Consider the following 27084-nt stretch of genomic DNA (forward strand, 5'->3'; position numbering starts at 1 on the left):
GTTCCCGCGTGCTCCTTGTCGGGCAGAGGCTCAAGCCGGGCGTTCCTATTGGCTAGCTGGGAGGAGGTGGAGAGCCCTGAACCCGCCAGCTTGTGCCTGTGAGATAAGCAGCGCCCGCCGGGAAATGTAGTCCTCTGGCTGAGGAGCGCTGTCACTCTGAGGCGTGAGGTAGGAAAAGCTCTTGTAGCTCACATTTCCCTGGCTAAGGCCTCTCTCCGTTTTAAAAATCAATTTTTTCATTCCCCAAACTCCCTTCCCGTGACTAGATTCCCCGTATGAAAAAGCGCTCTACATGACGGCTTTGAAACTCTGAAAAGTTGGAAATGGTCACCAGGGCTGTTATCCAAAAAATGCAGAGGAAATAAGACACCCCGCCCAGAAGAAAAATATCAGTAGGCCCCAAAGCAAACCTCTGATGAGTCACCTGTGACGTCCATTTGAAATTGCATCACCTTAGTCACATGCCCTGCTTTTCACAGATCTGGATCTGGTTACAAGGCCACTCAGGACCAGAATCCACTTGGCTTACCTTTCTAGCTCACCCAGGAAACACCGGTGCCACTGAAGAGTACAGGAGCATTAGGGCGGGGGTGGGGGTGGGGGAGGGGCTGGAGCGGGGCGGGGGCGGATGATTGATTTCCCCTGGGCCCCTTGACAGTGAATAAGTCCTCTGGGCTGGAGAGAGGCTGAACCTGGGACAGTGCTGGAGAGAGGAGCTTGCCAGGACAGTGCTGAAGTCCTCCTGACTCCTACACAAGCTCTTCCAGCTCTTGAACATACATCCCTTACCCTAACATCTAATCACCATTAGCACTGGCATTCTGTCTACCTCATAGTCTTCCCCAAGAAAGCAGGAATTTTATCCATCCCTGTCCATCCATCAGATCCGTTGAAATGCTTATAGAAGCCTCATGCAAGCACACCATCAGCCCCAGGTGAACGTACTAAAGGGTCTTGAAATTTTCATCTATGATTGAAAAAGACTGGGTATCATTTAAAATAGTTGAGTTCTATTCCCTAAGTGTTCTAGAAACTCAAAGTCCTGTCAGGGCCGAGAGAGATGGTTCTGCTTCATCTTGGCTTAAGGTCAGAGTTCAAAACTGAATCCTTACTCTTCCAAGGTTAAAGTCTTTGGACCTAAAGGTCTAAGGTGTGGCTACTGTAGGATGTTTGGTATTGGTCATGGACATCTTATCTAAATAAAAAGCAACTTGCTCTGAGGCTGTGGTTACTCTGGACCCTCAAGATAACAAGAAATTTAGTCTAAGTCATGGTTACCAAATGTTTGGAGAATGAAGGAAGAAAGTCTATTTCTTCCTTGTATCCAGTATTCACTGGATTGCCCTTCTGACCCTCTTCTGTGTCTTTCTCTTCCTGAGTATCTTTACCTGCCATTTCTCAATCCACACTCCCCCTCTCAGGTACAAACCAGGCAAGTCAGCTGGATCTGACTGAAGCCCCACAAAGACTGGTTACAACAAAGTTCCGAGTACTATACTGCTATGTGAATGAATGAGATGTGCTTCCTGGGAATCGGGGCTTATGGACATCATTCACAGTCCTTATGAAACATGAAAGGCTTGCTTATCAGCATAGTCTGTCTATACACGATGGATTTGATTTCACTTTTTGTTAATTCTAATTTGAATTTGCATTTTTCATGCATTCAATTTAGTAAAATGATTTTGATCACAATACTGAGGACACTAAGAAATAATGGCATTAATGCTCAGGATAGATTTAGCAAATAAAGCATAGAGCATGCATTTTGGGGGAGCATACAACTGACTGTTTAACTGAAGTTCAAATTTAATCAGCAAATTTTCAATCCTGTTAAAATAAGGGAAATTCTACTTACTCTTGAAGAGACACTTGCCCAATTTTCTATTTTTTGTTTGTTTGTTTTAAATTTTTGAAATGACAAGGGTCTAGCTACATACAGTCTGGCCTGGAACTTGATCTTCCTGACTCAGCCTTCTGAGTGCTGGGATTACATGGCCATTTCTCCATGTCTAACTCAATTTTCTATTTAATTCTGTAATAATTAAATAATGCACTTTTCCATATTGCTAAATTAACTAAAAGAAAGCTTCCTTATTCTTTAACAGACAAAGATTTGCCAACTTGGGAATGGGTCAGATTACAAACGACAGAAAGTAAATCTAAATTTGAGAACTAAAAAATTGTAATTACAAGCTTTCCAGTTATCTGACACCCTATAAATAGACTTCACTACTTATCAGGTGATATTGCTTAGTGGAGATTTCATTATTTTGATGCACTTTTTAAACAGAATAAGTAGAAGGATCTCAAAGTTGAAGGACTAGTTCTACGAATTCTCAGTGTTTTTTTTTTAAATACAAAGATGATTCTGTTTCAGAGTAGATAACAAATGGTCCTAAGCTATAGTTTTATTTTTAAATAAGGTAGCTCTAAGTTCACACTTGCCAAGAACCTACAAAACCTATGCCTAACTTGGAAAGACAGCAGTAAAAGTAACCCAGTTTCCTTAATGTATTCAGTACTGTGTTGACCCTTGAAGCAATTCTCCCATATAGTTAATGTTTAGAGTAAAATATATAAATTGTATATTGCAACCCCAGAATATTCTAATTGTAAAAGCAACCCCAGAATATGCTAAGACCTGCATTTAAGTTAGACACTGGAGCTTTCTTATTGTATATATTACCTGGGAACCAAAAGCAAAGAGGACCACTGTGATAGCAGCTTGAGAAAAGTCTTGACCTTTAAGTTATAGAGAAGATAAAGGATCATGAAAGCAACAAATTTGAAAAATGAGGAGGGGAGATGCAGTCGCCTTTTTGTGTGTGCCTTCACATTTGGAGAATGACTTTTAGCAATTATCAGTTGTGCACAGGTGACTGTCAATAATGATCCCACACAACACAGCAGTGATAGCAGCTCTGATGGAGGAGGAGGAAGAGAAATAGAAGCTCACTTCTGCAAATCGATTCTGCAGCTTTCCAATTTCCTTGTTCAGTGCTGTGCAGGCTGTGAGATTAACCAGTGCTATATAAGATGAAAGAAAGTGAGAAGGGACACTGATGACTCTTACCTCTCAGCAAATGGCATCCTTACACATTTATCTTTCTCAGCTGCAATCTACTTAATGTGTCCAATGTGACATTTTCCTTGGTTTTTGTATTAACTGGATTAATGCCTGGAATGAAGCAACAGAGTCGAGTTTCTTTTAACAATATAAATTTAATATAATTGCAGGTACTATTTTTTAATTCTGGGACCTATATGTTGCATGTGGTTTACTTTATTTTAAATACACAATCTATAGTGGATATTAGCATTAAGTCTACCTATTGGATGTTTCTCTATTGTATCTCTTATGTAATGGTAATAACTAGAAGACTATATTTTTCAAACACTCAATTTTATTATACTAGGGGATACTAAAATGCATTAATTTTCCCTTTTAGTACCTGGAATTTAGCCTACACAAGAAGGAAAAAGTAAATGGATGAAAATAATGGCATGAATATTTGATTTCTCAAAAAAGACATTTTTTTGTTTGTTTTGTTATTTCAGACAGAGCCTCGCTATTTGCTCTTGTTGTCCTGGAACTTACAATGCAGACAAGGCTGGCCTTAAACCCACAGAGATTTGCCTGCCTCTGCCTCCTGAATGCTTGGATTAAAGGTGTGTACCTGAATTCTGGGAAGACACGGTGTGCTTTGGGGATGATGGCAAAAGGAAGAAAGGAGTAAAAATGAGGGGGGGAGGAAGTCCTAATTTGGGACATTGTTGTTTATGGAGGTAAAAATATTCAAATGAAAGTCAACTAAATCATGAGGGCTGAAGGCACCCTCTAGTTAGATAAGATAGACATTCCAGACAATGTGTTATGGATTCCAGAACACTAAGAGATCATGTTCACTTGTAGGAGTTAAGCAGGGTATTAAAGCAGGGTGAGTTACAGAAATGCTTGCCAAAGCAGTAGACACTTTCTTATTTCTCTTAGCTTGACCTTGAAGGGAAAACATTAACTATGTGTACCTTCCTATTGGTAAGACTTAATTAAGAACTGAACAAAGAATGAGAATTAATAGCTATAAGTCACCTACTTTATTTCACTTCAACTAAGGGCTTTAGTTAAATTTGATATGACTTGCTATAAATGAAAAGACTACAGCTCACAGTATTTCAGTAGTTGTGTAAGGGTCTTTGAAGGAAAAAGCTTGTAGATTCAAGATACCTTTATTCAGATAAATAGCAGCCAAACGAAAGCCAGAGAGTACCCAGGGGCAGCAAGGCAGGGAGGCCAGAGAGAAGGGGCAGCCAAAGGGGAAGAGAGTGTCCATGTGCTCATCGCTTAAGAGCCCATGGTGCGTCATTTTGACCTCACCTTGACCACGCCTTGACAGGCATGGTCAGGCACACCTGCAGCCAGCCCTTAGGAGGCATGGTTATGGTGTCTTCCTACAGGTCTTTGGCTCCAGATCTTTAGATTACACTAAGAGGTCCCATTGGCTAGTGGTGTTGAGGATGACATTTTAACATTTCTCCTCATTAAACATGCCTACTTGTGGGGCAAACACAAGGTAATCCAGAATCTGCCATGAATGATGAGCGCATAGGTTTGAGAAACCTTCATTAAAAGAATAACTAAAACCAAAATAAGAAGGTAAAGCCACACTGCTAAACTATTTTGCCTTTGTCGGGCAACACTGATCATTTTAGAGATGTGATGATTTACTATTTCTTGGTGGTAGATATGATTTGCCATGAATGGTTATTAAGTTGACTATGCCCCACAAATCTACTGTAAAATTGAATTACTGTACTGGTCCCTTAATTAATTCAGTCACACTCAAACTGATTTTAAGAGCCAAAGTCACTGTCCACATGTGAGGAAGATACCAATACTCTCCTTTGCTTGAAGATTAGCTTATAACCTGAATGAAGCTGGAGGAGTTGAACAGTAATTCTTGTTTCTTTCTAACCCTAATTATGTTCTGATATATTTCAAGCTCATGGATTAACAAAAACTCACAAATAGGAACATGTAAGCAAGCAGCAATCTTCAGACTGCAGAGGCAAGGTCAGAAATTCATAGAGAATAGGCACCAGGCATTTTGAAAAATACACTTTAAACACAGCAGAGAGAGCATAATTAAATATTTATAAGACAAAGCTATTGATGTGTCCATAATACTTTCAGGAATAATTAACCTTTATGTCTGGTTGTTGTACCACGATGTTTCCAGCCAGAAGCTTCTTTGCTGTGACAGGCTGCCCCCCCCCCCCAGGTGTTGTTGGATGGTGCAGAACAGCATCTCTGGCCCATCCATCAGAGGCCAAGAGCACACCCCTCCTCCAAATGTGAAACCAAAAATGTCTCTAGACATTGTGAAATATCCCTTAAGGAGAAAGCTCCCTCCAGCTACAAGCCAGTGTTTTAAGGGTATCCCTGCTTCTGTTCCTCTGGTCCATGGGTGCTTTCACTTTGTTAACAGCTCTGTTTCACTTTCCGTAACTACAGCACTGTGTTTAAACTATCTCATTTATTTTCTTAGAAATGTTTATAGATTTCTTAGCTTTGTCTTGCGTGTGTGTGAGTTTTTGCCTGCTTATATGTCTGTGCAACACATGCATGCCTGGTGGCCAGCCAGGCCAGAAGAGGATGTCAGATTCCCTAGAACTGGAGTTGTGGGTGGTTGTGAGCCACCATATGACAGCTGGACCCAAAACTCACATCCTCTACAAAAGTAGGAAGTGCTCTTAGCCACTGAGCTGTCTCTCTAGCCCTCTTATCTTTTTTTTTTAACATATATTGTATAGTTAATAAATGCCTTAGTTCATAACACATATAACCCCCTAAGTCCTACCTCCTGCTTTATGTATTCTATTTACTCCTGATTATCTACTGTTACTTCTCCCTACATTAAATACTGTTGTTATGGCTTTGAAATCCTTCTTTGCACAAGTATATATTCTTGAAATGGAAAAGCAGCTTTCTGAGTGTTATGTACCCAGGGAATTCACCTGATAGATAGTGTTGGCTTCTGAATATTATCTTTTTTAAACTTTTAAAATCGGTGCAGTGTTTTTAAGGTTCATCTATATTCTTTGTTCTTTTCCCACTTTACCTTCTCAAAAGCCAGCTCACTGTCTGTCTAATATCTCTCTCTCAAAAATGGCAAGCATTCAGTTGCATAGATGAGTATATTGAATGGCAAATGGGTATGTATAATAGACAAAACCAAGACTGTCCAAAGACTTCTGGCTCTTAGTTCCCAAGGACTTTGAACATGACAAGTAGGACTTCACAGATATGATGAATTGAGGATTTTATGACAAGGAGATCATGCTGGATAAGCCATGTGGGCCCAGAGTAATGACAAGAGGTTGTGAAGAGCAAACAAAACACTGAAGTATTAAGACGGAGATGTGATCATAGAAGCACAGGTTGAGCAACATACTCTGAGGATGGCATTTAAGGACAGGAGCCAAGGAATGCGGCAGTCTCTGCAAGCTAGACTGCAAGCTAGCTGTAGCTTCTCTTCTAGAACCAATGGAAAAGGACAGTCCTGTCATCGTGAAGGTTTCGGGACATTAGACATCAAGTCTGTAGGATAATTTGTGTTGCTTTAAGCTCCTACACCAGTAGTAATTTGTTGCAGCCGCAATGGGAAAGATTACAGTGGGTGGGTTTAGATGTAAAGCATTTGCCAATTTTTACAGCAGCTGAATAATGAATTTCAAAGCTTCACTTTTGCTTTCCTCTTTTCTCTTTCACCAAGTGTTTACTACTAATCAAAATTGGGGGCGGGGGACCAACGTTGAAAGAACTGAAACTAATAATAATTTGAAGAACAACTAATGAAAGAGACAGTTGCATGGTAAATAAGCATCCAAATCTGTCTGTAAACTCTGCAGGTATCTTGACTGCCGGGTCCTCCTGCAAGGAGAATGAGATGGAACTTGAGGGAGAACGGCCAAGAGTCTGAACTCCAGGAGGTATGTGTATTTAGGCTCCATCTTTGACTACTTTCTGGGTTTTCTCTAAAGATAGTGGGTTCATATGATAGATGCCTCAAACCTCTCTCCTACTTGTGGCTGAATGCTAGCTGTTTCTGGAACCACAATTATGCTCATTAGATGAGAGGCACTACAAGGCCAAGGAAGCATCTTAAGCAACAGATGTTTCCTACGTCACTCTCTTGCAAACTCAGCTCCTGAGGAGGAACTATCACTGCAACCACTCAGCTTCCAAAATACATGGCTATGCACTTGATTTTCACTCATCTTGCACCCTATCAAATATAAAGCCATTTCTTTCCAGTCATTCTCAACGCTGCCGTGCTAGATGACACAGAACTCAGCTTGTGTGTCTGTGTGTACAAAACATTCTCACCTGAGTGTGAATCACTTTTTAGGACATAGAGTACCATCACTATAAAGAGATACATTTTCTAGAGTTAGGTTAGACTGCCCAGGTCTACGTGCTCCTTGAACCACTTTATTTTTTATTTTTATTTTTTTTTTATTTTTGACCTATGAATTAGAGCAAACAGGATTTTTCGAGACAGGGTTTCTCTGTGTAGCTTTGTAAACCAGTCTGGCCTCGAACTCAGAGATTTGCCTGCCCCTGACTCCCAAGTGCTGAGATTAAAGGCATGTACCACCACCGTCCAGCTATCTTGTAAACATATTTTAACTGAAATAGAATCACCTCACTTTCCCTTCTCCCTTTCCACCTAAGCCCCTTCCAAACTACCCTCCCTCAAAACCCCATGCCCCCACTCTCAAGTTTATCACCTTTTTCTTTGATTTATTATTGCTTTTGTTATTGGTGCGGGGGTTTCCAAAGCCAGCCCTCCAAATGACAGTACTGGTGACAATGTTCTAAAATGAAGGACTTTGACTGGATAAAGGATTGTTGTTGACTGAACAGAATCCTAAACTCAGCATTCTGTTTACAGGGAAAATTGCTAGCTTCCTTATCTGCCCCAACTGGTCAGCTACCTCTGGCAATGGCATATAGTTCCTGATTTATTGGAACAGCTTGTGTCAGCTCAAAGATTCCACCCCTACTGACAATCATAAAATTCACTTGCTTTCCTGCTTTGTTTCTCTCTATTCTCAAGGCAGTATGGCTGTTTATTCTAATAAACTTTTCTTTCTACACACAAAGTGGTCCAGTTCAGTGATTTCACTGAGCCCTGGCTTACAGTACGTATGTATGTTTATGAATATATATAAATACAACTTGTTGAGTCCATCTGTGGTGTTTGTGTGTATATGGTTTCAGAGCTGACTGCTCTGCATTGGACAAACAATAGGGGGCTCATCCCTTGGAGTGGGTAATTTTTCTCCCAGCAAACTAATACTGTCTCAGTGCCTGTTTCTTTAGCTCTAAAGCAAGGCTAATAAGAGAACTATTAAGAAGATTAAAGAGGTGAATTTACATTTATTTAATGTATTTAGTTTCACGAAAGCCACAGAGAAAGAAATATTAGTTAGCAGCAGTAGTAATGAGATGATAGTAAAACCAAAATTCTGTGTGGCTTACCAAATTATTAGAACAAGTAATTTGTCATTCTTCCTGGCTAAATAGCCCAGCTGGAGCAGGGGCCTAAGAAGCTGCTGTCTTTCCACCCTGGTATCTTGGCAACGGCTCAGCACCAGTAGTAGCATCTAGTTTTATATAGGATAGGAGCAGAAGAGCCCAACACTCGAGGTGCTCTGAACCTTAACATTCAAAGCCCTTGCTTTGAATCAGCTTATACACATAGGTTAAGATAAACTCTAGTAAGCACTTTCATGCTTCCCATGATTTAAATCATAAAATTTTATTTTTCACTCCTGCTTATATCCAACCAGAGTCAGCAGGAGTAGCAGGAGTGTGTGTGTGTGTGTGGGGGGGAGGAGCTCGTTCATTGTAATTACTCAGAGTTCTAACCTGATAGAGCAGAAAGCATCCCAAATGCTTTGGTCACAAGAGAGAGAAAGCAGCGTGTGGTGAGTTGCTCAATGGCCTCTTCAGGTTTTTTTACCTGGAGTCATAGGCCTCACCTCCAATCCCATTTCATTGGCCAAAACAAACCCTATGTCCAATTTTACTAAAAATAGGATGAGAAGTTCACATGTAGCAGTCTCAGAATGAAGAAAACCAGGAACTTAGAAATCAGTACCAGTGGTAAATGTGCTATACCAGGACTATGCTAGACACTGGCAGTAGTGCAGGAAGAAATAAAAGCTTGCAGGAAAGTGGGTAATCTATGGCATATGCACACACAGCTTTAAAAGAAACCAACTGTTGACCTGATTGATTTTCTCTAATAACATGGGGTAACTGCACATACAACTCTGCCATCAGGCACTCCATAGCAGCACATATCCTAGCCTTTAGGATGAGTATAAACTTGCTTGGGCCCGAGTCTATTGTTACTTAGATAGAGCCATTCACCACTGAGGCCAGGACATCCTGCAGCCATTAAGCTAATATCTTAAAGAGAGCAGGAGTGACTTGAGCTCTCTGAACTCATGGCAGGATGGAATAGATTTCCAATATACTGGCACCAACAATTCCCCCTTCTTAAATTAATAAAATAATACCTGTGCTTCTGCAACAGGACAAATGGCTGTGCCTGTCTTAGGTCACCTCCTTCAACCTACCAGTGTGGTCATTGGACCACACATTCCGTCATGTGTGACCTTTCTTAGGTTGCTTGGAAGCAAGAAGATCTTACCTGTCCTTGGTTATCAGCCTCTGTAACAAAGAACATTAGGGGGTGGAGCATGGCTCTATGCCATGCACCTCTAAGCCAACTTTTCAAGGAGGGCTCACAAGCAAGCTTGATAGTGCTAAGCAACATTTGCATTTTTTACAGCCACAATGATCTCCTGCAAAAGAAAAGGATGAATCAAGTTAAAATGCCCTTTTGAAATTGATGTGGGAAGTCTCAAGTACCCTTGGCTATAACATTCAGCTTGTTTTGAGTATATGGAAATCAACTGGCTAAAGGATAAATATGGAGAAAAATAATGCCCTGAGCATAGGGAAAGCACTTCAGTCCATTGAGGTTGAAGACCTCTGAAGCCATATAAGGCTAAGTTTATTGTTATTGTTATTATTATTGTTATTGTTATTATTTTATTATTGGTTTTTCGAGACTGGGTTTCTCTGTGGCTTTGGAGGTTGTCCTGGAACTAGCTCTTGTAGACCAGGGTGGTCTTGAACTCACAGAGATCCGCCTGTCTCTGCCTCCCAAATTCTGGGATTAAAGGCATATGCCACCACTGCCCATCCAGCTAAGTTCATTCTTAAAAGTATCCCTGAGTCTTCTTTCCATGGACCCATGTGAACCCACATCCACTCTGAGACATGCACGACAATGTCCAGCTGGGATAATAGTTTTAGTCCAAAACTTGTTTCTTTTCACCTTTCTTCCAATGTAAAGCGTATGTGCAGGGATTTATGAAATGGCTGAGTTCTCTAATAATCACCATATGCATTTCTTGTAATCAGTATTTAATGGGAGGTGATTGTAATACAAATATAGAATCTAGGATCTAAGAACTTACTTAAGTCCTGATTCAACCTCTTCTTGGCTTATTACCTGAAGAAAAATTACCCAGTGTGTCTCAACTTTGGTCTTTTTACTTGGAAAAAATGGGCTTAGAAATATTAATAATCAAGGCTCTTTCAAAGTTAATGTTTATTAAAAACACTAATAAAAGCATTCTAAGTGCTAAGCGGTTCATTTTGTTCTTCACTAATTTTCAGCTTCTGTCTGGGACATCATGAGTTGTCTTTGCCTTGAGGATTAAGCCCAGTACTTAGGTTGTGGGGGGAAGGACAGCTCAGATGGTGGGGGGCTTTCTGATGATGTAAATGTACAGGTGTATTTAATCGACTTATCCAGATGTGTTTCTGGAGTCCTACTTCAGCATGATCATTTGTGTGGAAAAAAGAAGAAGCACTCAGTCCAATTTCTGTGTGTTCTGAGTGGCAAACCCAGCCATGGAATGCTCTTTGATTAGAGGCCCCTATCTAAATCTAAGTCATGTTGGCTTTTGATAATATAATTTAAAGTTAGAGAAAGTTTCAAACTCATAATGTCATCTCCTCAAGTCTCACCAGAAATGCACCTGGAAAAAGTGTAGACTACTTATCCAAACGGTCTCCTTACTGCCTCACTTCCTTCCCTTTCAGTGGCAGAGATAAAAGCTAGGAGCCTCAAAAGCCAGATAAGGGCTGAACCATTGTTAGTACAGAACCCCAAACTTTATTTTTATTACTCTTTCATTGGAGAACTGTCACAGACCAGGAACAGAATTCAGGAATTCAGCCCTATAGTTTAACTGGCAGTGCTAATGCATAGCTGTCTAAGTAACAACTTTTGGACACATTAGAGTTCCCAGGCACCCTTCATAAACTGGCTGGAAAGGGTGGACCTACCTACTCAGAACAAATCCTTCTTTTCACACTGTTTGGCCTCTGCTGGCTACTTGGCAATACTGACTACAGGAAATTCGAACTTCTGTTTCCTCAATAAATTTAATTAAACTGAATTTTATCCCCTATGGCAGGAATTTGGCAACCTGTGCTTGAAGAGCCATAAAAATGCCATTTTCTTTGATGCAGTAATTCCACTCTGGGAATTTATACTAAGGAAATAGCCCAAAATATGGATAAAATTGTGTGATTACACGTGCTCATCCTTGCTTGATTTAAAGTAATAAATGAGTGGGGAATGTGTTTCCATCCACCCCTGGGGGCTTAATTAAGTCAACTGTAGTGTATGTATCCAGTGGAATATTGTATGAACAATGAATATGTATAGTTACAGAGGCTGTGCTAAAACATGGAAATCTTCTTACATAGTGAAAAAGAAATTGAAGAGGTGTTCCTTGTTCACATCTATAGAAAATTTGACTAGGAATAAAAGAGTAGGGCCAGGTGTGAAGCTGACTCAGGAGGACTGCAAGTTCTAGGCCAGTCTGGGTTACAAAGGGAGATCCTACACACACACACACACACACACACACACACACACAGAGAGAGAGAGAGAGAGAGAGAGAGAGAGAGAGAGAGAGAGAGAGAGAGAGAGAGAAAGAAAGAGAGAGAAAGAGAGACAGAGACAGAGAGAGAGACAGAGACAGAGAGAGAACAGACAGAACAGACTAAAAAAATTAATCAGAATGTTACAATGAAATGATGCTGTTATTGTTATGTTGGGATCATGAAATCATAGATGATCTTCAAAAATATTTTCTATTTCAATTGAACATTTGTATATATACATATATTTAATTTTTGCAACATATATTTGTTTGTTCTCTGTGTGCATGCATGCTCCTACATGAGTGCCACAATGCTCAGATGGAAGTCAGGGGACAATTCCTTTCAGCTTGTGAGTTTTGTGGGTTAAACTCAGGTTGTTAGACTTGGTGACAGGCACTTTACTGACTGTGGTGGTTTGAATAGGTCTGGTTTCCACAGACCCATGTGTGTGAATGCTTGGCTCATAGTGTGTGGTACTATTAGCAGGTGTAGCCTTGTTGGAGTGGGTGTAGACTTGTTGGAGGGCATGTGTCGCTGTGAAGATAGGCTTTGAGGTTTTATAAGCTCTTGTCTGGCCAGTGTGGTTCAATTTTTGCTTCTTCTGCTGACAGATCGAGATGTAGGACTCTCAGCTCCTTCTCCAGCATCATGTCTGCCTGCACACCTCTAAACCTCTGAAACTGTAAGCCATCGACAATTAAATGCCTTGCCCTGAATATATTTTATAAATTAAAATGATGTAAAATACTGACATTAATCAAGGCTGTTCTTGTGCCCCCCCTTTTTTTTTGTCTAAAGTGTGGTTAAATTCTACTTTCTACAAATTGATGATATTACTAAATGAGAGGAACTAAAAATAAAACTTCCATATGACACAGCTGTACCACTTCTATTTCTGAGTATGTACCTGAAGAAATCTACACTAGCTTCCCTTGCAGATTCCTGTATATCCATGTTTACACTGCAGCCAACAAATGGAGCCAGCCAAGATATTCATCAACAGATGAATGGATCTCTCTCTCTCTCTCTCTCTCTCTCTCTCTCTCTCTCTCTCTCCTTCCCCCTTTTCCTCACTCCCTCCCCACTCCCTCCCTCCCTCCCTCCTTCCTTCCATCCCCTCCTAAACACACACACACACACACACACACACACACACACACACACACACACACACACACACGCAGAGGCACAATGGAATTTTGTTCAGCTATAAATAACAATGGAATTATGTCATTTGCAGGAAAATGAGTGGAACTGGGAATTATGCTATTAAGCAAAATAAGACTATGAAAAACAAATGTCACATTTTTGCTCATATGTGGACTCTAGATTCCTAAAGATCACAGGAAAGCAGAAGTGGAACTATTTGAGAGGAAGCTGGGAACCAGCAGGAGGGAGTTGACTAAATAAAGTGAATATGAATGAGCAAAGTACACTGAGCACAATGATAAACATGTGTAAAAATGTAATTAGTCCATTATTTTGTATACTTATCAAAATTAATTTTGACTTAAAAATTATTTGGTAATAATAATGGAACCTCTAAACTTACAAGGAATTAGTAAAAAAAGGTCTCTTATCTATCATATGAATAAGAGTTTGGGAAAGATACAATGAGAAAAGGTATTGAAGGCTAAGAGGTTACATTAATATTATTTCATAGTCTAATGTTCTACCTCACTTCTAGCTTTAAAGAAACGAATGTGTCTTTAAAAGTGAACGTCTTCATTTGGAGTGAGGTACAATCAATGCTGAGAACATACTTGGGTCTTTCAAGTACAAAAGGCAAATATGTGCTGTGGTACAAAGAGTGTTGGCCACAGGTTTCTGAACACTACATCCTTGAATCAACCCATACAGCTATGGGCCCTTGTGCATATGCCTCAATCTCCTAGAAAATCATTCTAAAATGAGGACTATATTATCCCTAATGTTTCTTCCATTCCATCCATTCATTCAACAAATTTTATTGAGTTCCCATTGCGTTCAGACACAGTGGTAGGCACTTGTGGAATAAAAACAAAAGCAAAATATCAGGACATATTTCCCAATCTCAAAATACAATTTGAATTTTGTTTTAGGAATGGAGTGGTAGGAGCCAGGAAAGGAGATAAAAAGCCTTTAGTATGAGTCTTTCAAAACTAGGTGTGTGTGTGTGTGTGTGTGTGTGTGTGTGTGTGTGTGTGTGTGTTCCTTTAAATTCATAAGATAGCCAAAAAGGGTCATTATCACGCTGATCATTAATGCTGTTTGTTTGTTCAGTAAATTTAAGAAGAGGTAGAGAAATTTAGTATGTACCTTTGAGAGCATACATTCTAAGGATCTGAGTGAGATGACCAAAATTTCAAAACTGGGAGGGATGAGGATGTAGCTGGAGGGGAAAATGAAGTTTTTCAAATTGTGGTCCTTTGTTGCATGTTGTTTTCTGTTCATTTTCTGGTACCATTTACGTTTCTACACCCCAGGTGGAGAGAGTGTAGTTTCAAGTTTCCTGCTCATGGGAAAGAAAGAAGAATGCCCGAAGTCAAGCTAAGGCTGCCACCAGGAGCCAGAGCCCACACCTTCATTTAGTGCTGACATAAAACTTGACTGAGACATTCACTAGTCAAATACCCATAATGTAAATGCTCCCAGTGGCAAGTAATGCATTTCCCTGAATTTAAGCATGAACAGAACTTCCTGTTCTCCATTCATCACTGAGTCACCCTGTATTCCCAGGCCTTCCTGTAATAAAATAGCCAGCATATTGCATTTGCCGGGAATTTGCAAAGCACTGTCCATACATTATATGATTTTTTTAAGTTTGGGAAAAAAGAATATGATCAAAATATATTTATATTTAAATTTTCTTTTCAATAATAAAAATATAAGAAAAAAGAAAAATGTTTTTATAGTTGATATGGCCCCTCCTTAGAAATTTGCACCATCACTGGAGATCAAGTCACTACAGACTCTTTACTCCTTTTGCTTTTTGCCAGTGCCCACATTGGTCTTCATGTTCCCCCAGCCCCCAGCCTCCATCTGTTCTTGAGTTCCTTTCTGTGTTTTCCTGCCATCTTTCTTGTCTTCTGATCCCATACAAGTCTCTGTTTGGGTTCATTTTTCTTTGTATAATCTAAGGAATCACAAGTCATTCAGAAGCCAGTTGACTAGCCACCATCAAAATTGGCTCAGAATTCAAATACAAAGATGACATCTAGTGTGGTTTCACACATGTTGGTCCAACATCTTTGGTACTATTGCTTTCCTAGTAAGAAGGACATTCATTACCATTTGCTTCCTCTGAAATCAGTAGTTCGTCATGAACTTTCTGGTCTGGATAGTTACTGTATCATTTATGATAGTGGTGATCCTGGAATAGCCAACGAGGAAAAGCCACTATGAATTTTCATTTTCACCATGAGATGGTGTTCTGGGACATGGATACCATTAAATAGTTGAGAAATTAAAAATGCTCTAAAGGTAACAGAAAGCAACAGTATATCTACAGAAAGGTAGCAAAGTGTTTTATTTGAAATTACATCACTTCAAAATATAGCTTCAGTTGATATATATGTGAAGCATGGCACAGATCACGTCCATGTATATCTTCACACTGCTACAGTGCCTTCCTTTGGGATTTTTTTTTACTTAGTTGTTGGGAGAAAAGTAGAATGACAAGTCTTAGGTTGGTGTCTCTTGTTAGATTACCTCAACTGAAGAGAGCTGTCCTACTAGGGACCCTATCTGCTGCCCTTCAGGGGGAACTAGTGAGTCAGGACTATGAAAAATCCAACATCTCTGCCCTGACACAAGGCGTCCTATAAGAGCCACCTCAGCTCCGGAGAACCCTGGGGAAATGACTGGGGTGGGGGGTACCACTGCACATCCTCCTGTTCTCCTGTAGACTCTGATTCTAACACTGTTCTAGAATCAGTTATTTGAGGGTTCATCTCCAAGCGCCTTCTAGGAATGCAACCGCAAAACTCAACATTTCTTAAGAGTCACAGCTTCAAAACTTGGTCATCCAAGTGATTATAAACTGTGTGGATAATGAATGGATAAGCTGTCTACAATAAGTGAAGTACATTCCATATCTCATATCTGAGGTCTTCTGAAAGATATTGCTTGCATAAAATTCCTTCACAGTGTTTTTCCTTAGTTTTGCTTGTTTGTTGAGATGTGCGTCTCATAGAGTCTAGGCTGGCCTTGAACTCCTTTTGTAACCATGGATGACCTCAAACTCCTGATCCTCCTGCCTCCAGTTCCCAAGTGCTGGCATTAGAGATGTGTAGCACTGTGCCTGGCCCTTCATTTTTAATCTTACAATAATAATATGGGGTGTATATTATTTTTCCCATTTTGCCATAAAGCAAGGGTCAGAGAGGTTAATATCTTATCAAAGGTAAACAAATCAAATGCCGGGCAAGGATTTGAACCAATGCCATTTTTACCCTGGAACTCATGCTTTAAAACCTGCATGTGAGGGACTGAAGAGCTGGCAAAGTGCTTGTGGTGCAAGATGAGGACTTGAGTTTGAGTCCTAGTGCCCACTTATAAGGCCAAATATGGTGTGCTATGCTTACAATCCCAACTTTGGGGAGGCAGATACAGGGAGGTTCCTGAGACTCACTGGCTGGCCAGTCTAGTCAATCTTTAAAAGCCCTGCCTCAAAAAACAGAGTGGATAAAAGATGGCTGAGGTTGACTTCTGGCCTCCATGTGCACATATACAGGTATAAAAACATGTATGTATGTACCCATCCCCACACAAAAACTTCATACCATATTATCTCACTGACCATAGTTTCTTATACCATTCCTCACACAGGCATAAATCCTTTTAAGCTATGTGTGGTGGTTCACACCTGCTAAAGCAGTGGGTTTCCATGAGTTTGAGGATAGCCTGGACTCTAAAGAGAACACCTACTCCAGAAAAAGAGTGGGAGGGGGCAAAAAGAGAAATGCTTTTGGCTTCCCTATTCATTTTATAGGGCTAAAACAAACTTTCCCACAGGGTAGTTAGTAAGGATAAGGCTCACCCACCGCCACGTTAAGGTCCCAAATAACACACAGAGACTTATATAGGTACAATACTGCTGGCCAATAACTAGGATTTCTTAAATGTTAACTCAGTCTTATTTATCAACCATAACTACTAATCTTTATATTTTATAAGACTTATCTTATGGAGGATGCTGGTGGAAAGCGTCCTGCCTTCCTGGGATCACATGGCAGCTCCACAGAGAGGAGGAGGAAGAGGAAGAGATCAACTTTCTGATTGTCCCTGCTTATATTCTGAGTCTGCCTGTTATGTTACTTCCTGCCTGGATCACAAGACTTCTCTTTCCTACATTTCCCAGAATTCTCCTCGACTCCTAGTCCCAGCTATTTTCCTCCCCTATTGGCCAACAGTGCTTTATTCAACAACCAATAAGATAAACATACACAGAAGGACCTCCCCAATCAGTAGTTAAGCATTTGAAAATAACTTTAAGCCCATTTGAAGGTTGTGTAGTCTTTCTACCCATTACTCTGCTTCATGGGGATTGGACTGTGTCCTTTAACAAAGTGGAGAACATCAGCTCTTTGTCTCTGTCCCAGGGACCACCACATTACTAAGCACTTGCTAGCTGAAGGAACCAAGAAGAAAACTTTCTTCACTAACAGAGAGGAGCATGTGCAGACTTTCCAATCAATGTTTTAATGGATTGACTTTATATGTCACCAGAAGAAAAATCACTCGGCACACAGAAACCTGATGTTCAATTTTTGAGCAAAGAGGAACAGCAAATATTGCATAGAATCATAGGTTTTCGATTCAATACAAAACATATTGAGGTTACATTACACAAGACAACATGGAGATAAGATGGTAAAGATGCCATATTTGCATCAAGGACATTCGATTGCAGGCTTTCGAGGACACACTAATATTTAACACAGCTGTAACATTAGAGGAAGGATACAAACAAAGGACTATGGGAACAGCAATGAGGAAGGGAGAATGCTCTCATCTTAATCTCTGATTTCCTGAAACTCTCTTTTAAGCAGTTACCCCCCAGTTCAAACAGTCTCCTTTAAATGTTCACTGTTTCATTATCACTGTGTGTGCGGAGGGCAGAGGACAACACTGTGGAATCGGTTCTTCCTTTCCACCTCTGTATGAGTTCTAGGCATTGAGCTCAGGGCGGCAGGTCGTATGCTCCGTGTTTCTACCCACTGAGTCTTCAGTCTTGCTGGTTTCTCCCTGTCCTTTTCAGTTATTCTCATGAACTTTAGGGTATCTGTGTGTTTGGAGCACAAATTCTCTAATGAATGAATGAACAAGGTTCTTATTTCCTGACTTCCCTAGTTTCCCCATGAATAGTCCATCTTCCCAGGAAAAACTGCAGCCCCAAATAATTGAGAAAGATGACATCCTAAACACACCCTGAAGTGTTCAGTGAGTCCAAACTCAGCTACTCGGTGGCTGCTGCTGACTTTCCCCCTTTCTTGTGGTTTGTTCTTCTTGCCAGCAGATTTCCTTGGCTTTATCCAAATCCTAGTCATAATGCAAGAGCTACATTCAGAATGCTCTCCCTATCTCCAAGGCTTGATGGCAATATTAGATGTATTAATACCAGCATGACTAATAAAGCAAACCTTTACTGGAACTTGTCTAGCATTTCAAGTGGATTTCTGCATGTAATCTTCATTCTTGATTATGCAGGGTTTACAATGATCCCTATTTTTATAAATGTAGAAAGCGAAGTTCAGAGAGAATATTGTAACTTTGACAAAGTTATCTGGGGACTAAGTAGTAAAGCTGAGATTTAGCTTCACGTATCTGCAGCACAATACCCCTTGTTTCAAACTGTAATGGTACAGGGGCATTTTCTCCGTCCTAGATTCTCCCCCAGGTTAAACTAACATCATTAAACTATGTGTTGCCTTTGCATCAAGAGCTTGAAGCACCAGGAAGTATGATTCCAGAAGCCAGGTCCAATTCGTTCCTTAGTCACCATAAGAAGCCCACCTTAGCCCCACAAGCTCTGAGAGTGGACGTGTGGGCATAATAAATCTAACCCTGCCGGCACCTAACATCTGCTGACTTCTCACGTCATCTGTGACAGTTAGCCGTCTCAGTCTCATAAATGACCTATCGAGAAAAGTCCTCATGCTGTCCTCCATTTTCAGATGGTGAAACGCAGCTCGGGAGGATGAAGCCAGCTGCCCTGGATTTCATAGCTCTAAGTGATGGAGACACATGTCAAAAGCACAGGATCTGCTTCCTGTAGCAGGAGCCGGGAAGATTATGCCATAGATACTGTAGAAGCAAGACATTTCATCACATCCAGGTGAAAACACCAAATTCACCCCATCTAACAAAAGCCTGGAGTGGGGGTGGGGGCATAACGAGAGTGGTAATAGTGAGGTCAATGAGGACTGGACCTTGCTTCAGAAAACCTTCCTGCTTCCTGTCTCATTTGGGAGATGATAACCATAGCTACATTTACTGAGTAGTGTGACCAATTGTCACACAAAACACTCATCGATGGATCCCATACCTTCTTTAGTCCTTACAACCCTTTAAGAAAGCCCTGGTACCCTTTTGAAGCTAAGGAAAGGGTTTGGAAGATTTGGACGCCACTGAAACCACTCAAATACCCGCTGCCTAAGAAACCAAATAGTTGAGGTTTGCACATCTGGAAGGCCTAGCATTCCTCCTCGTGAGGACCTCATTCAAGCCTTAGGGCGGCTTCAGCTGATGTCTGGTCCAGTGGGGGCTGCCTCCGGAGCAGAGGTTCCATCCTGAAGCTCAGTGCATCTTGGGGAGGCGACATTTGTAAGTAATTCAGCCTCTAGATGACCCTAAACCTCGAAACTCACCTAGATGTGCTTGTGTTGCTGAGGGAAGGGGTGCCGGGTGGGGCCAGGGTTTTGAACTGGTTTGCTAAACAGCGTTGTACAGCAAAGGAGCCTGGAATATGGGCATAATCTCTTCAAATAGGATGCAATTGAGCGGCTGAAAAAGCCATGTTTATCTCGTAGCAGTGTACCCCTTAATGAAGAACCTGTTGTTAGAATTCGGCTGAGCCTTTGAGGCCTGAGCCAGGGTAAAGTGGGAAGGAACTAGAAGAGATGCTCAGCGGCTGCTGCAGTCGGCCTAGCGCGTCTCCGGCTCTCTTCTGCCACCTAGCGCCGTGCCCCTCGGACGTGAGCTCGCTGCGTTTGAGCGTGCTTGTGATGTGGGAAGGTTTCTTGACCCGGTTGTTTTTCTCTTCTTTTGGAATCTGGCATTGCCTTGCTCTTTGGGGAAATGAATTTTGATGCCGTGGTGCGCGGAGAAGTAAAAGTTAAACCTAGCTGGATCTTAGGTCTGTATGCGTGAGTCAAGGTTCTTGGAAAGGATTTCAATTTTCATCGTGGGTTGTGGACAATTCAGGCAGGTTGCCTGAGGTTACTCATATGTAGTCTCTCATCTGGCTTCTTAGAAGTTGATGCGTTTGTTACACTATTGGCACTGTGTTGGACGCAGATGAAATTTTCTAGGAAAAAGGACAGAAATTCCATGGCAAGTTTGAACTTCAGTTTTAAACAGTATATTTAAAGAATAGGCTAATGGGTCTTCTAATGCAAAATAATGCTGGAGAGCTCATCCTGGTGATGAGGACTGGGGACAGCTGCCAGGCTGATAAACCCTGCAACTACTCAGGCCCAGAACCAGGTCTATGTTTGCCTCACCCCAAAATTTACCCCAACTATGATCTACTGGAGTACATGAAGGGGCTGGTCCTGCAGATCCAAAGCTGCAGGATCTCTATGGCATAGGGCAACAGGATATCGAAGAGGAGTCCCAGTGAGGGCCCAGTATTGATATTGTAGCAGAAACTAGAGGCCTTAAGTCAGATCAATGAACTTGCTATGAACACTTGCAAGTAAAGATATATGGACAAAAGAATAGAATCACTGTGTCATGGTACAGCTTCTATGATGAGAGTTTTCTTTTTTTCTTTATTTTGTTTCTATCTTTTCTCTTATTTTATTGGGGAATAGAAGGTGGATACAAAGGTACAGGGAGATGAATGGGATCTAGATGGGTGATGTGAAAGCCACAAAGAATAAATAAAAAGTTAAAAAAACCCCTTTGATCCTGAAGGAAAAGTTAAAATTGCATATAAATGGCTCTAGAAATTTAGTCTGAGATGATCCTGTTACAGTTTAACAGTGTGGGCAGGTGTCACAGTTTCAAGAACAATTGAAGGAGGCTCCACTAACCGATAAATGGTTAAAACTAGAAATGATACTTTACTTTTCATGACAGGAGAAATACCATGTGGTGTTTTTTCTGTGGATACAATGTTACTGCCTAAAATTATTATTATTAAAACTCTATTTGTAAAAACAATCATTTTTAGCTTCTAAGAACATTTAGGGATTTAATTTTTTTAAAAGCAAAATAAATAAATAAAACCCCCAAAACCCCACTCAGTCTGGGTATGTTGATACCAGAAACAGGAGGAGACCTGGAGCTCACTGACAAGACAGTCTAGCCAAATCAGTGAGCCTTGGGTTCAGTGAAAGGCCTGGTCTTGAAAAATGAGGTAGAAAGCAACTGAGGAAGACACTGACCCAACATTCAGCCTCCACTTGCATGCATGTGTGTGTGAATGTGTGTGCTCACACACATTCTATCCTATGAGGTGGTGCTGAAAGATCATTTGTTCTTTGTTCAAAACACAGTCCAAGGGCTTTCTGCCTTGTTAAACTGGGCCACTCTACCTTCTCAGGACTCGTGTGTGTGTGTGTGTGTGTGTGTGTGTGTGTGTGTGTGTGTGTTGCTGTACATTTGTGTGGGTACCTGTGCCTGTGGAGGTCAGAGAACAATGTTAGACATTACTCATGAATAATCCACTTTTTTTTTGAAACAGTCTCTCTGTAGGACCTGGGCTTGTAGATTCAGCTAGACTGGCTGGCAACCCTCTAAAACCAACCAATAAGCCCCAGGACTCCTCCTGTCTCTACTTGGTAATGCTGGGATTACAAGTGTACCCTACCACTTCTGCCTTCTTATTTGGGCACTACGGATCAAACTTAGGTCTGTGTGTTTACAAAACAGTTAACTGACTGAGCCATTTCCTCACCCCACCCCTTTTTACCTTTTGGTTAGTAATTAAACTACTAAATCATTAATTAAAGTGGGTGATAATGGAGCCAGTCATTGGTTTTATCATTAACTGTCATTTTCTGTTTCCTGACCATAGCCATAATCTATACTAACTCAGTAAAAGCAATAATGGTCACAAAGGATTACAGTCAACTGCTGACTAGAAATGATTATGAAAATTAAGATGCTGATGGAGAAATTTGGTTGTTACTGCCTACCTACTGTCAGTAATGTGTCAGACCATGGTTGTCTCTCCTCATGGGATGGTCTCAGAAGGACTCCCTGTCAAAATGCCAAACCTCTGCCCAAGATGTACCTAAGTCTAATCAGGAGGAAACAATAGACAAACATGAATAAAGGAATCATTTGCAAAAATAACTGGCCCAGAGTCCTTCAAATGTGTCAATTTCAGAAAAGACGAATATTAGAGAGGGAAGAGCAGTCTAGCCTGGGAAGAATCCTGAAGGCATAACGGCAAAAGTGCAAATGGACACAGAACATTGAATTGTGACAATCAGTAGTGGAGGAACACAAAGTTATAAAGGATTGCTGAAAGAGTAGCAACAGAAAAGACTACAGCAGGTCCAGTTACTCTTAGAATTTTAACAGGCCAGCTCCACTCCAGAATAGTCTTAATTAAGCTTTTTTAGGTCAGTATAGCTAAGGAAGAAAATGAAACAGTGGATACATGTTGCTATCATGGGCATCAACCAAGGTTCTGCCCCACAACTGTAACCCCAACAATGGGAGGTCACTTCAGGAGGCTTCCAAGTTTGAGGACACCTGAGCTATGTAGTAGTCCCAGACTATTGAGACCATGTCTCAAAGCAAACAAACAAAATATAGCAAATTATAGCACAAGGAATGAACCTTAGTGTGTGTGTGTGTGTGTGTGTGGTTTGAATGACAATGTATCCCCATTGGCTCATGTATTTGAACTCTAGTTCCTCAGTTGATAAAGCTGTTTGAGGAAGGTTAGGAGATGTGGTCTTGTGGAGTAAGTGTGTCACTAGAGGTGGGCTTTAAGATGAGAGTTTAAAGACAACACTGATCCTAGCTTACCTTCTCTGATTCATGCTTGTGATTCAAGATGTGAACTCTCAGCTTGCTACTCCAGCATGCTGCTTGTTCACACACACACACACACACACACACACACACACACACACACCTGCCATTATGGAATCTTATTATTCCAGAACCATAAGCCTAAATAAACTTTTTCTTCTATTATTTGCCTTAGTCATTGTGTTCTATCAGAGCAATAGCAAAGAAACCAACACAATATATGTGTCTATAATGTTGTTTTATTTTTAAGAAATGGGGTGTGGTTACCTTATCCAGGCTGTCCTTGACCTTCTGGACTCAAGAGATCTTCCCACCTTAGCCTTCCAAGCAGATGGGACTACATATATGCAACATAACACCTAAACCTAATGCATATAAAAATTAAAAAACAACCATTTAGAAATCTACTTTTATTTGAATTTCTTCCTTTCACCATGTGCCCTGGAAAAAAAGGTCAGTAGAACTGGTGACAATGAAGATAGCCATAGACTGGATCCTTAACTGAGTTTTGTTTGTTTATTTTCATAATTTTATAATGATAAAGAAATCTTTTGGGGACAAGAGCTCCTGAACAAATTGGGAGCACAGGGGTGGGGTGGGGAAGAGGGTGGGAGGTAGGAGAAGGAGGAGGGGAGAAGAGAAGGGGGGAAGCATGAGAGATCAGGAAGATTGAGTTGGGAGATGAATAGAGGAGAGCAAGAAAAGAGATACCTTAATAGAGGGAGCCATTATAGGTTTAAAGAGAAATCTGGCACTAGGGAAATGTCCAGAGATCCACAAGAATGACACCAACTAAGAATCTAAGCAATAGTGGAGAGGGTACCTTAAATGCCCTTCCCCTATAATGAGATTGATGACTATCTTATGTGCCATCCTAGAGCCTTCATCCAGTAGCTGATGGAAGCAGAAGCAGACACCCACAACTAAGCACTGAGTCAAATTCCTGGAATCCAGTTGTAGAGAGGGAGGAGTGATGAGCAAAGGGGTCAAGACCAGGCTGGGAAAACCCACAGAAACAGCTGACATGAGCAAGTGGGAGCTCATGGACTCCAGCCAGATAGCTGGAGAACCAGCATAGGACCAAACCAGGCCCCCTGAAGGAACGTGGGTGACAGTTAGGAGGCCTCGGCAGTCTATGGGGCCTCTTGCAGTGGAACCAGTATTCATTCCTAGTGCACAGATGGACTTTGGGAGCCCATTCCCCCATGGAGGGATACTCTTTCAGTCTAGATACAAGGGGAGGACCTAGGCCCTGCCCCAAATGATGTGGCAGACTTTGATGATTCCCCATGGAAGTCCTCACTTTTCCTGGGGAGTGGATGGTAGGGTGGGATGGAGGAGGGCATGGGAGAGATGGAAGGGGGAGGGAACTGGGATTGATATGTAAAATAAGATTGTTTCTAATTTAAATAAAAATATATATAAAAGAAATCTTTTCTTCACTTGAAGGCACTAAAACCTGTTACGTATTGCTACACTGGCCCTCATATTTCCCCAGGCAAAAATCTGCTGCTTAGATTATATGGACTGGCCGGTCCAGTTCATGGAAGTCCTCACTGCTTTCAGTCTCCACAGTCCCCACGGCTCCACCACTCCTGCTGTTGTCTAATGCCTGTAGAAAAGCAGGTTCACTTAGCCCTGGAGACATACATCTGTGAAAGAACTCTCCAACGTCTCCAAACTCAGTGCATGATACACTTGGTTGCTGAGTGATTTATGCTCTTAACTGATGTTTCAGAACTAAGCTAAAGGATAAAGAATAAGAAATCGTTAAGTTCTCATTGAGTATTGAAACACTTTTATGAGCCCTTAAATGTAGATTCAAAACCACTTGGAGATGTCCTATCCACTCTGCAGCAAAACTTCTCAAGCAGTTCATTTGCTTCCAATAACCAGAGGAATGAAGGACACATGACTGCATGCATGTGCACTAACACCTCCCCTTCCTCAACTCCCCATCCATAGGCTCGCCCTCAGAGCCACTCTCACGTATGCTCTGCAGATTCTGATGCAGACTTGCAATAGTCCCTTAAACCTCTCAAGTCTCCTCATCATGAATTTGTTTAACTGTTTCATTTTAAGATATGCCCTCTGTTATGTTTCCTCTCTCCCTGCTTCCTTCCCTCTCCTCTTCCTTCCTTCCCTCTTTCTCTTTTATTTTTGTTGCTGTTGCTGAGGTTACAGGTTGTGCTACCACACGTGGCAGTTTTCTTTCTTAATATCACAAGAGACCATAGGTAGATTCTCTTCCTCATTGGTATTTTAGGCTATACACGACATCCTGAAACCTTCTCCCAAGGAAGGTTGTATTAAAGGAAATTGCAGTCCACCAAAATGCTCAGAATCAAGTGTCTAGGGTTTAAATGAGCATCATCAGTGGCTGTGGCTATGCAAGGTGTGTGACTGTCATTGTTCATAATATCACGTATAAATCAAACCATCTATTAAATATCTTTAGGGTACAGTTAAACCTTAAAGAAAATCCAATATGTGTAAAGCACTGTAATGAAGATTAACACCTTTGCTTTACCCCACAATCCTAGTGAACAAGGATTTGTTCTTATAAACTATTGATGATTGCCTTAACTGTATTACCCTTGTTCAAATTTATATCGATTGTTTTTACCTAAATAATTTTAATTCTATAAACTTGTTTTCTAATACTTAGGAGCAAGTAACTCCATGTGTATATTTTGAGTTTTGCCTTCTGTGGGCTTTGTTGGTTTGAATATAACAGCTAGTTGTCCCTAAGGCAATGAAAACATTATTTAATGTTTTTCTCCTCTGCGGAAATTGGATGAACCATGAGAATAGACCAGGAACTTGATAACAAAATCCAATATACATGTATTCTCAATAAGATAACTTTTTCATTAACTAAGTAAATTATTTTAGCTTTTGCTTTCAAGTAATTTTACTATTGAGTATCTTTTAAACTCAATAGAGGAAAAGTTTCTCACTGCCAAATTTTGTTAGTCAGTTTTTTGTGTTCTATTTGAATACTTCCTGTAGTCAGTTTTGTGTGGTCGATTTGATTACTTCCTGCCAAGCCTTTCCCAAACTTTATTCCCATTAATCCTCAGACAAGTTCTTTCCACAGAGGCATGGAAGGCTCTTGTTGAATTGAGGAGGAAGTAGGATGAGCTAGCCAACGTCTAGGTAGGATTTGATTTCAAGTCTGCCAGGCTCCAACACTTGAATGCTTTCTGTTCTCCATCTTGCAGATGGCAACTAGGCTTTTGTGTAAATGCCGTTTTCTTTCTGTGTTTGCCATTGGACCAGAGACTCATTGAGAAAAGAGGTTGAACAGGCTTCTCTGGTTGCACTATTCTGCCCTAGTACATTGACTCCTGAGCAAGTAGGATGTGGAAATTAAGTGAACAGACTGATGAAACTATGACCTAAAGTGTAAATTATCAACAAAGCATATTTAACTTCTTGTGTGGTGAAACACTTCCTTTGAGGCTTTAGAAGTTTGGTGATTTTAGTGATTGTTGGGATGTGTGACTACCATTTACGCATTATCTTCATTGAAGAGCATTTATTTTTAAAAGCTAGCATCACAAAGTGTGTTTGAAAGTCTCCCTTTCTGATTATTCCCAAAGAAGACATTTTGAACATCATTACATGAATTCCTAGTAAAACTTTGCAATAGAATGCCTTCTCAAATGACAACCTCAAAAACATGGTGGGATTTTAGTTTCATTTTCATGATCCCCAAAAGAAGCAAGTCCTGGCTTCAGCCTTGAAATGAAGTCAGCAGCAGCAGCAGCAGCAGGTTTTACTCATTGCCTCAATAGATGTACTTGAAAGTCAGTGCACATAGCTCAGTGCCTTAGAGT

General features: G+C 40.8%; 1 long non-coding RNA gene across 1 annotated transcript; it reads left to right on the forward strand.

Moving 5' to 3' along the window:
- The first annotated feature begins 28 nt into the window (after positions 1–28).
- LOC103160183 lies at positions 29–12923 on the forward strand. The gene is made up of 4 exons (XR_003487582.2): positions 29–168; positions 3562–3672; positions 6913–6993; positions 12658–12923. It is a non-coding gene; the product is annotated as an uncharacterized LOC103160183 (long non-coding RNA).
- Positions 12924–27084: the final 14161 nt, after the last annotated feature.

The sequence above is a fragment of the Cricetulus griseus genome, chromosome 8, assembly GCF_003668045.3.
Source record: "Cricetulus griseus strain 17A/GY chromosome 8, alternate assembly CriGri-PICRH-1.0, whole genome shotgun sequence".
NCBI classification, from domain to species: Eukaryota; Metazoa; Chordata; class Mammalia; order Rodentia; family Cricetidae; genus Cricetulus; species Cricetulus griseus.